This window comes from Carettochelys insculpta, chromosome 11, assembly GCF_033958435.1.
Source record: "Carettochelys insculpta isolate YL-2023 chromosome 11, ASM3395843v1, whole genome shotgun sequence".
NCBI classification, from domain to species: domain Eukaryota; kingdom Metazoa; phylum Chordata; order Testudines; family Carettochelyidae; genus Carettochelys; species Carettochelys insculpta.
The window spans coordinates 41,206,720-41,216,151 of record NC_134147.1 but is presented as its reverse complement, the minus strand read 5'-3'; positions in this window follow the sequence as shown (position 1 = coordinate 41,216,151).

Below are 9,432 nucleotides of genomic sequence, written 5' to 3'. Positions count from 1 at the left end.
CTAGGTTATCTACAGTACAATAAGGAATAGACAACATAGCCTTTAGCTATGGTTAGGTGGTGGTCAGGTAAACAGCAAGGTAGAGGAGAGCTTAGAAGTCTGACTTGTCCTTCTCACTGAGCAGCAAAATGCTAAGTCCCTATGTGCTCAGAAAAAGGGTGGTGGGGAAGCATGGGCCATGTGCAAATTCATAGTGGCATTCAGTTTTGAAAGAATTAACAATGTGTCACCATTTCTCCCTGAATTTAGTATCTCATGTTGATCTGGTTAGCTTTTTTAAAAAAAAAAAAAAAAAAAAGGCCCCTGAACCTCTTGATTAATTGTAGGTGCTTTTCTTTAAAATACTGTCTTGTTTTAGAGATAATAGTTTCTCACCCCACACTTGTTAAATCTTGATATTTCCAATGTTTCAGTACAAATACGCTACCTTATATTGCATATACACTAAGTGCTTTTCCTTTAGGCAGCAGTATGAATAGAGCAGGACCTGCCTATGCATTCTGCATATTATATTTATTAATGTGCAGGCTCCCCTGCTGCCAAATTGCAATTTCTATCTTGCCAGTGATTTGATTTGTATTATGTTTCCCTTATGTTTATTGCACAATCTGAACTAATCCTCTTCATGCATTCCCACTCTCCCTCAACCCTCCCACAGTGACCTCCTGCCTTATTTTTGGAGTCTTCAGGGTACTCTTGCTATTCTTTCAAGGCTACAGCTTTTGGGTTTGGGGGTGCTGCTAAAATGTCTGGCATGTTCTACTGAAAGGTGGTGATGTTCCTGTATTGGTATCAAGCTGCCACCAGTCCAGATGGGTGATGCAATGTCTCAGAACTATGTCATCAACCTCTACGCACTCTTTGACACCTCCCAAATCTCTTTTCTTTCCCCACAGGACCTCACTTCTCTCACTCCCACCCATGATTCATTGCCATTCCCTATGGATTTAGCATTGCAGATTATGAACAGCCCTGGCAGGATTACCCATAGAAATGTTCATCTGGTACAATCAGTAATTTCAAACCCAGTTTATTATCTGCTCTGCAGAAACCCACTTCGTACCATGTCTCAGGTGCATTGCTTCATTAGGGGATATTCCAATGTTATAGATGCATCTGTTTGCCTTTCACAAATCATCTTAAACCAAAGTCTCGACACAGAGAAGAGAATAAATTCTAAAGATCATTCAGATTGTACAGCAGTTGAGATAAATGCTCTTTATCTAGTTTATAAGTGGAGCATTATGAAATCAAAAAGGCTGTGGGGAGAAGGTATTGTGGTGGTAGTGGGGGGGAAAAAGTATATGGAAAATTTCAGCAGTTACTTGATTACTCAACCTCTTGAACATGGCACATGTTCACTCACCCACCTTTTTTGTGACCTGTTGAAGAGGGTGTGTTCTGTGGTGGATTTGAAATATTAATGCATTGGGTCTTTATTTAGCTTGCTGTGTGCACTGCTATGTAGCAAACCTTTCTAGTAAGGCCATAATCATAGTAAATGTGTTATTTAGGAGCAATCAATTAAGCTGGACAAAGTGTGTATGCCATGGAATTGTTCGTTTCATTGAAAAAGCTGGGACACAATAGGATGTCTTCCCTTTTTGACTGCAGTGGCTACGGTGCTGAATACCTGCTAACTTTCATCTACTTAAACTCACTTATACCTTGTACTGATTAGTCAGTTTCTTCTGTACTCATAGGCTGCTCCATTTCTATTAGATTACTTCCAGGGTTGCAAGATCAGCCATAGAAACATCCTGTCCTGGTCACAGTGGTTGTATCATGATGACTTTCAGCTTTCTTGTGTAAATATTTCAGTTGCCTGTCTAGTCTGTGACATATCTTCATTTGACAATAACGTTTGTCCAGAGGGTATAACTCTTGATTTTTGCTCTCTTTTGGTTAACTCGTGCTTGGTTATCTCAAACAAGTCACAGGTTCTAAGAACGATCTGCACAAAGCACTGTGCTGGCACTGAATGCAAACTTCCCTGAAGGCATAGAGACACCTGAAATGCTGCTGAAAAACCCAGCCATCTGTTCCCTGAATAAGTGTGTTTGTATTTTTTATGCATAATTTCTACCTAAGTAAAAGAACTGAAGACCATAGACATTCCAGTGAGATGGAAATAAATATCTCTTGGGAACCATCTTTGTAATTACTTCTGCTTTCCCCATCATGCAAATTGTAGTCTCATAATCTCTGTGCAAACACCCTCCATTGCAACGGAAAAATATTCTTTGCCTCTCTGCTGAGACCAACATCCCAGCTGTTAATGTTATGCCGATTGTTGGGGTAGGTGATATTTATTGTTTGGACATTTAAGGTGTAATGTGCACAGGAATGAATGGGCCTAAGCAGTGGTCCCTGTAAACCGAAAGCTTGGTCAGCCATTCAGGAGAGATCCAAGTGCTACCTAGCTGATTAGCAAAGTATCCATGGTGCTGACAGCCAGCAGCATGTGTTTCTATTGATGTGCACTGAGGTATATGCAGATGTGCACTGCAACAAAATTTATTCTGTATGTGGATCAAAAAATAGAGGGAGCATTGGGCCTAAGCTCAAAAGTATCTAGGTGTCTAACTGCCACAGGTTTAAACATAGAAACTGACAGATCTCCTCTTCCCCATAATCTTGTCCCATCCAGGGCAGAGTTCAAGTACACTAATTGTGCCGTGTGGAGGAGTTTTCACCACAGCTACTCAGGACATCCTTTTTGGTGGGTAGCTTTTAAGTGTTGCCATGTGACTCCTTCCAGATCCCTAAACTCTCAATGTGGAGTAGATCAGCACTTGTGTTGGGGACCACAAGGAATGGATTGCTCTTCAATAAGCTACGGTGCTGTCACTGGTTATTGTCGAGAACACAGTCCTCTATTCCATTTTAGGGAACGTTGAGGATCACCCACTTCAGAAACCTACTTTCTCTCTTCTTCCTCTTCACCCTTCTCCACAATAGCCTGAGTCTGCTTGTGGCAGCTATTACAACTGTATTTTGGGTGGAACTTACTGTCTTAAGTTCAAGTATCCCTGTTGGCCACAGATTGTCAATCTGATGGTGTTCTGCCATCAGAAGGTTGCCACAGCTCCGTTCGGGAGCTTAATACAGTGCGTGAGGAGAAGGCTGAGTTAAGTGAATCGCATTGTAAATACTACCAGAGAGGTACTAGCAGCAGGGGGAAGGGAGATTTGCATCTGCTAATTCAAATGAGGTATCTAAAGACTAGAGAAACAAAGAAAGATTTGTGACTTTACAAGCTGGCCTTTTAACCACAGGGCCTTCTTTCTGCCCCAGCAAATTGATAAGACTGTCTGTCCAAGGGGGCCCAAAGCCTTGTTGGACAGACTTTGCCCTTCTAGAGCCCCATAAGAATTAAGAGTGACATCTGGTAATCTTTAGCATGCATACAAGACCTTTTTATTGTTCTTATATCTGCTGTGTAATGCTGTTATATTAAGAATAAATGTGGTTTATTAGAAAGAGCTATATGGTAATATACTGCTGCTGGCAATGCACTGTCCATAGCTCTTGGGAGAGAGAGCAAAACACAGACATTGGCCTTTGGGCAGATTGGATTCCTGGGGATATCACAGTGCAGCATTAACCCCTCCTCTCCCTCTTTCCCCTATGTCCAGTCAGAAGGGAGTGGAACAAGGGTCCCTATCCTGAGACGGGTGATAGCACGAGTTGAGACCTAGGTGTGCACTACTGGAGTGGACCATGGTGTGGCTAATGTGCAAATGCAATTGCCCTGAAGCTGTGACCATTAATTTTTGCAGCATGTTGCAAGATTTTCTATGTATTTGGGGGAGTTTGTATAGGAGGATTTGATGAGGTTGAGGTTGTGTGCATGTGGGTAGGATGGTGTGTAACTGCTGTGCTGAGGTCTGCTTTTGGTTTCAGCTTGTTATTTAGCTTTCAGTTGTTGTCAGACATGCCTGCAGTTCTATTTAAGTGGAGTCCTGCATAAATACAAAATTTGGATCCTCATATGCAACTGCAAAAATGACTTGTAGATACCCGTATGCCTATCAGCAGATGTAGGAACCTATGGATATAAAGCAGGTGTCTGTGGATTTGCCGGGCTCTGTACATAAACACCTTTTGTAGCACTGTAGAAAAGGAGTTAAGAAAATAAAATAAAATCTAGGAAAAGAAATTAAATGATTTTGCTAAATTCTGTACAGTCAATCCCCTCCCCACCCGCTAGCTATGAACATAAAACTCGGGGTACGTCTTCGCTACAGGGATTGGTTGATTTTCTGGAGTTTGATTTAGTGTGCTTAGTGGGGATACGTTAAATATAAATTATAGGGCACCTGCGTCAGCACACCAGTGCTCCTGCCTCCCATTAGGAGTAAGGGAAGTCAATGGGAGGCCACCCTTAGTGGAGATGGAATGGAAGCCCGAACTAAGGTACATTAACTTTAATGTCGCTAGAATTGCATGTCTTAATTTAACCTTCTCCTATGGTGTAGGTCTGGCCTTAGTGGCAAACTTAAACACTAGAAGCCAGGGAGGTTGCTTGAAAGTCAGAATTCTAATTTAAGGCACTAATTCAGCAAATATGTTCACACCTGCTTAATTTATTCCTCTTGGCTTGAGGGGAAATACTCAAGCCGTGTTGACACATCAGTGAGCTTCTGATGTGTAGACTTTGTCATGCAGTTCTGAAGTCCCTTCTCTCAGTTCTGCCACTGGGTAGTATAAATCGGTTGTATTTTGGATGCCAGTTTTGTCATTTTGTATCCTCCAACCTAGTCAGCTGTCATTTCCTTTCAGCTTGCCTAAAGAAGGTCATAAGCTTCAAGCACAGAGCATGGATGTGAAATGAACTCAGTAGTCGTTCATGTCACAAAAAATAGAATCTTCTAAAATTGTCACCACTTTTCTTAGGCTATGTCTACACAACAGTGTTATTTTGAAATAATCCATTTCAAAATAGCTATTCCAAAAAAAGCCTGTTTTGCAATAACACAGCTACACACAAGAATGCATTTCGAAATAGCACCACCTGTGACAGCAGTTCCCAATCTTTTCAAGATGGGGACCCATTTGACAAGTCAGTTAGACTTCGTGACCCAAGGCAATTCAAAACGGGCCATGGGGGAGGGTCTCCCCTGTGAAAAATGCACGCCCCACTGCACTGGCTTAAACCTCTCTCAGCCCCAAACCCCCACTACCCCCACTTCACACAAGCACTGTGCGCTGCTGCTGCTCCTTCGTTGGGCCGCTGGCGCCTCTGCATGGCTCCCCTTCTTACTCCCTTTTCTCACCTGCAGTGTGAGTAGTTCCCTGCCCTGCCACACTGAAATGGGACTCAATTTAACTGGCCTGATGGCCGGATCTGTCCTTCCAGCCGTTAAACCAATTAAACTGAGTTCCATTTCAGCACGGGAGGGTAGGGCAGGGACAGAGAGCTGGACAAGTGAGCAGCAGCGGGAACCACAAATGGTTCCTTGAACAGCCACATGTGGCTTGGAGCTGTCCTGCCAGTGACCCTTAGAAAATCTAATGTCAACACATAAGTTGAGAATCCCTGTGCTATAAGCTATTATGGCTTATTTCAAAAAAGCACTTTTCTGTATGCCTGTGTCTACACTTGCATTCCTCTTTCGGAAGAGGTATGCAAATTAAATTAAATGAAATAGGCTGTGTCTACATGTGCATTCCTCTTTTGAAAGAGGTATGCAAATGAGGCAAATCAAAAATGCAAATTAGGTACAATTTTGCATATCTGACACCTCATTTGCATATTCTTATTTTGAAATAGCTTCTTTCGAAAGAAGAAAACCAGTGTAGACACTGCTCTTTCATAAGTAAACCCCATCTTTGAAATGCAAGGGTAGACGCAGCCTATTTCAAAATAGCTATTTTGAAATAGGCGTTATTCATCCTGCAGTGAGGTTTACAAAATTCCAAATAATGCACCCTCTGTATTGAATTTTTTTAGGAATTGCATGTGCATAGTGTAGATGCTCAAAGTTATTTTGAAATAGCAGTTGTTGTTTTTAAAATAACTGTACTGTGATAGTGTCCTTTGGAGAGTATTGTTTCGTTTCTTGCCAGATGACCTAAGACCATAACACATGAGATTCTCCAGTGTGAGTGAATGGATGGATGGTAAGCTTTTTAAGGTGGCAAGCTGTTTTGCCAGTCAGTTATATTCTTTTTTACAGCAGTGCAACTCTGTGTTCTCCCTCATTATTTTCAATAATACATGCCATTATTGCCCTCAGCCAGGAGAAATGCCAAAGCAACAGTTAGATTAAAAACATTACCTGAAAGGCCCTCTGGTATGGCAAGATGCGGCGTACACAGTCTAGGGAATCTGTCTTGCCAGTACTTGGACTTTTAGCAATGATCTCATGGACTGAAAATGTAGGAATTTTTTGAAGACAAAACAACTTTGTTCCAAAAAAATTAAACTTTGTTCCAGCAATGCCATTCCACTTCATGACACTAATTGCTAAAAAAGTGCAGCATCACTCTAATGTGGGAAAAATAGCCTCACTAATTGCATCTCATCAAAAAATAATCTGTTAGATAACATTGCTGCACAATGATCTTTTTTCCCCTTTAAATATGGTCATGTAAATTGCTAGTCTCATGAAAGAATATTAATGCTAATGGAGTTAGTAATGATTGCAAACTCCATTGGTGCTGCTGATAATCTTTTTTCAGTTACGTGGCGGGGTGAATTTAATGCCTCTGAAAGGTGCCATACTGTGAGTCCTGTTTCCAGCTCTGTTACAGATTCCCTGTGAAATATCTGTCCATCGCCCCCATCACCATAGGTTCTGAGCACCTCACAATCTTTAATGTATTTATCTTTACAAGTGTCCCATGAGGCAGAGAAATGGAATTGTCTCCATTTTATGGATGGGGATCTCAAGTACAGTGGGATGAAGTAATGTGCCCAAGGTCATACAGAAGGCCTATGGCAAACAGGAAACTAAATCTGGGTCTTCCAAGTAACAGGCTGGTACCCAAACCATTGAACCATCTTTCTTCTCTGTGCTATAGAAGAAGTTGCTCAACACCTCACTTCCCCTAGGTGTAAAATGAAAATAATCCTTCCTTTCCCCATTTAGATATTAATAGTTACAGGACGGTCTCTTACTACATGAACAGAGAGCAACTAGCACAATAGGTCCCAGTCTTAGATCTAAATAATAATAGATACCAAACTACTAGCTGCAACAGATTGGGCAAATGACTGGGAGAGCTGAATTACCCTAGGGCCAAACTGAAGCCAGATCTACACTAGGGTTCTAAGTTGATTTCTAATATACAATTCTAGCCATTAATGTAGCTAGAATCCACGTATCAGAATCAATTTTCTTACCCTACATGTACTGGGGCTCTTCAGGCTTTCACCAACATCCCTTACTCCATGCAGTAGCATGAAGTACCAGGGTCAATGGCCAAGCTCAGAGAGATTGATTTTCACTCCGTTTTAACACAGGTGGTAAAATTGAACTCTGTAAGATCTATTGGGGTGGGGTCAATCTGAGAGCAAGTATAGATTCACCATAAGCAGGAGCTGGCAGGGGATAAAGAAGGGATTAGGAGGACATTAATAAAGACTCAGGCCTGTGTGCTTAGTACACCCTAAAATTAGGGGTGTTTTATAGGGTGATTAATAGGTATGCAAAAAATGCAGCTCCAGGCCTTCAATGTATCCTTGGAGATTTTTACCCCATGTGGATGCCCATTAGAAACAACAAGGAACCAGGTGAAGGCAATGACTTTGTTTTTGGAGACAAAAATTCTCTCAACTCTCCTGAAAATGAAGGCTGTTCTGAGGGCTGACAGTACAATATACTGTACTTCATTATACTTAACGCTCTTCTTCAGCGTATTCTCATTCCCAAAGGTGTAACAATGAAAAATTATAGATTCATATAAATGTAAGTTAAGAATGGACTGTTATGATCATCTGATCTCCTGAAGTACACAGGCTCAGCCCATCTTGTTTGGGAGTCAAATAAGGCTGCATCGTTGGCTCATCACTGTTTTGCATCATCATTGACGGCAAGCTTCAAGATGGCATGAAGATTGTCTGTAGAATGAATGGGAAGCTTTTAAATCTCAGGAGACAGAAGGTTAAAAGCAAGATCTCCATGACCTCAACCATCAAGCTCCAACACACAGATGACAACATGGTTGCTGTTCTTCTTCCCATAGCCCTTCAGACCATCTTAAGTGCCTTCACCAAGCATACAAGAATCTTGACCTCACACTGAATGTCAAAAAAACAAGGTGTTCCACCAATCCTTGTCACCAGGATAATCTCACGTACCTTCTATTGAAGTCAGTGGAGAACTGCTGGAAAATGTGGAGCATTTCACATACCTTGAAAGTCACCTTTTCGCTAAAGTCGGCATTGATTTGAAAATCCAGCAATGCCTGAGCTGTGCAAACTCTGCTTTAGCACATCTGAAACAAAGGGTTTTCAAAAATTGGGACATCTATGCCGAGACAAAGCTCCTTGTTTGCACATGCGCAGATTTGGAATAACCACTGTGTGGTAATCTACACAACATACAAGCATCATTTGAAGGCACTTGAACAATATCAATGCTGCACCAGGCGAATCCTAAATATCTCTTGGGAGCGTAGGCACATGAACGCTAGCATCCTGGGAATGTCGAATATGACCAGCATCGAAGCCATTATCCTTCACCAACAACATCATTGGATTGGTCATATGGTACTGATGTCTGATCAGCACTTCCCAAAACAGATTCTGTTTTCTGAGTTGAAGGAAAAACGGAGGAGCATTGGGGGCCAGAGGGAATGATTTGAGGACACACTGAAGGCACACATGAAAAAATGCAGCATCAGTGTAGATACTTGGCAGAACCTTGCCCAAGACCATCCCCAGTGGAGAAGGGTAATATGGGAGGGGGTGGCACAATTTGAGAGGTCCTGCTGCTGTGCAGACAAGGAGAGGTGAAGAAGAAGGAAAGAATGGCAAAAACTGCCCTGCGCCCCTCCAGCAACTACCACCGCCTGCACTTTTTTGATAAGACCTGCAGCTCCAGAATTGAACTGATCGGCCATCAGTGGACTCACAAATAGGAGGGTGACTTGAAGATGTGCTACTCATTATGGAGTGACTGCCCAGAGAGAGAGATGATGGCTATGCTGCAGTCTTCCCACTTTAAAACAAGTCCCTAACAGGCATCTTCCGATATGCAAGTTCTCTGCTAAAAACATCTGATGAAGCGGGTCTTTGCCCACCAAAGCTTATGCTCCAAAATATCTGTTAGTCTATAAGGTGTCACAGGACTTCTTGTTGTTCTCGAAGATACAGACTAACACAGCTACCTCTGTGATACTTGCTAGAAACATATTACTTATCAATATTAATAATCATTATGAAATGTATTTAAGAATAACACAACTATAGTGAAAAACTAT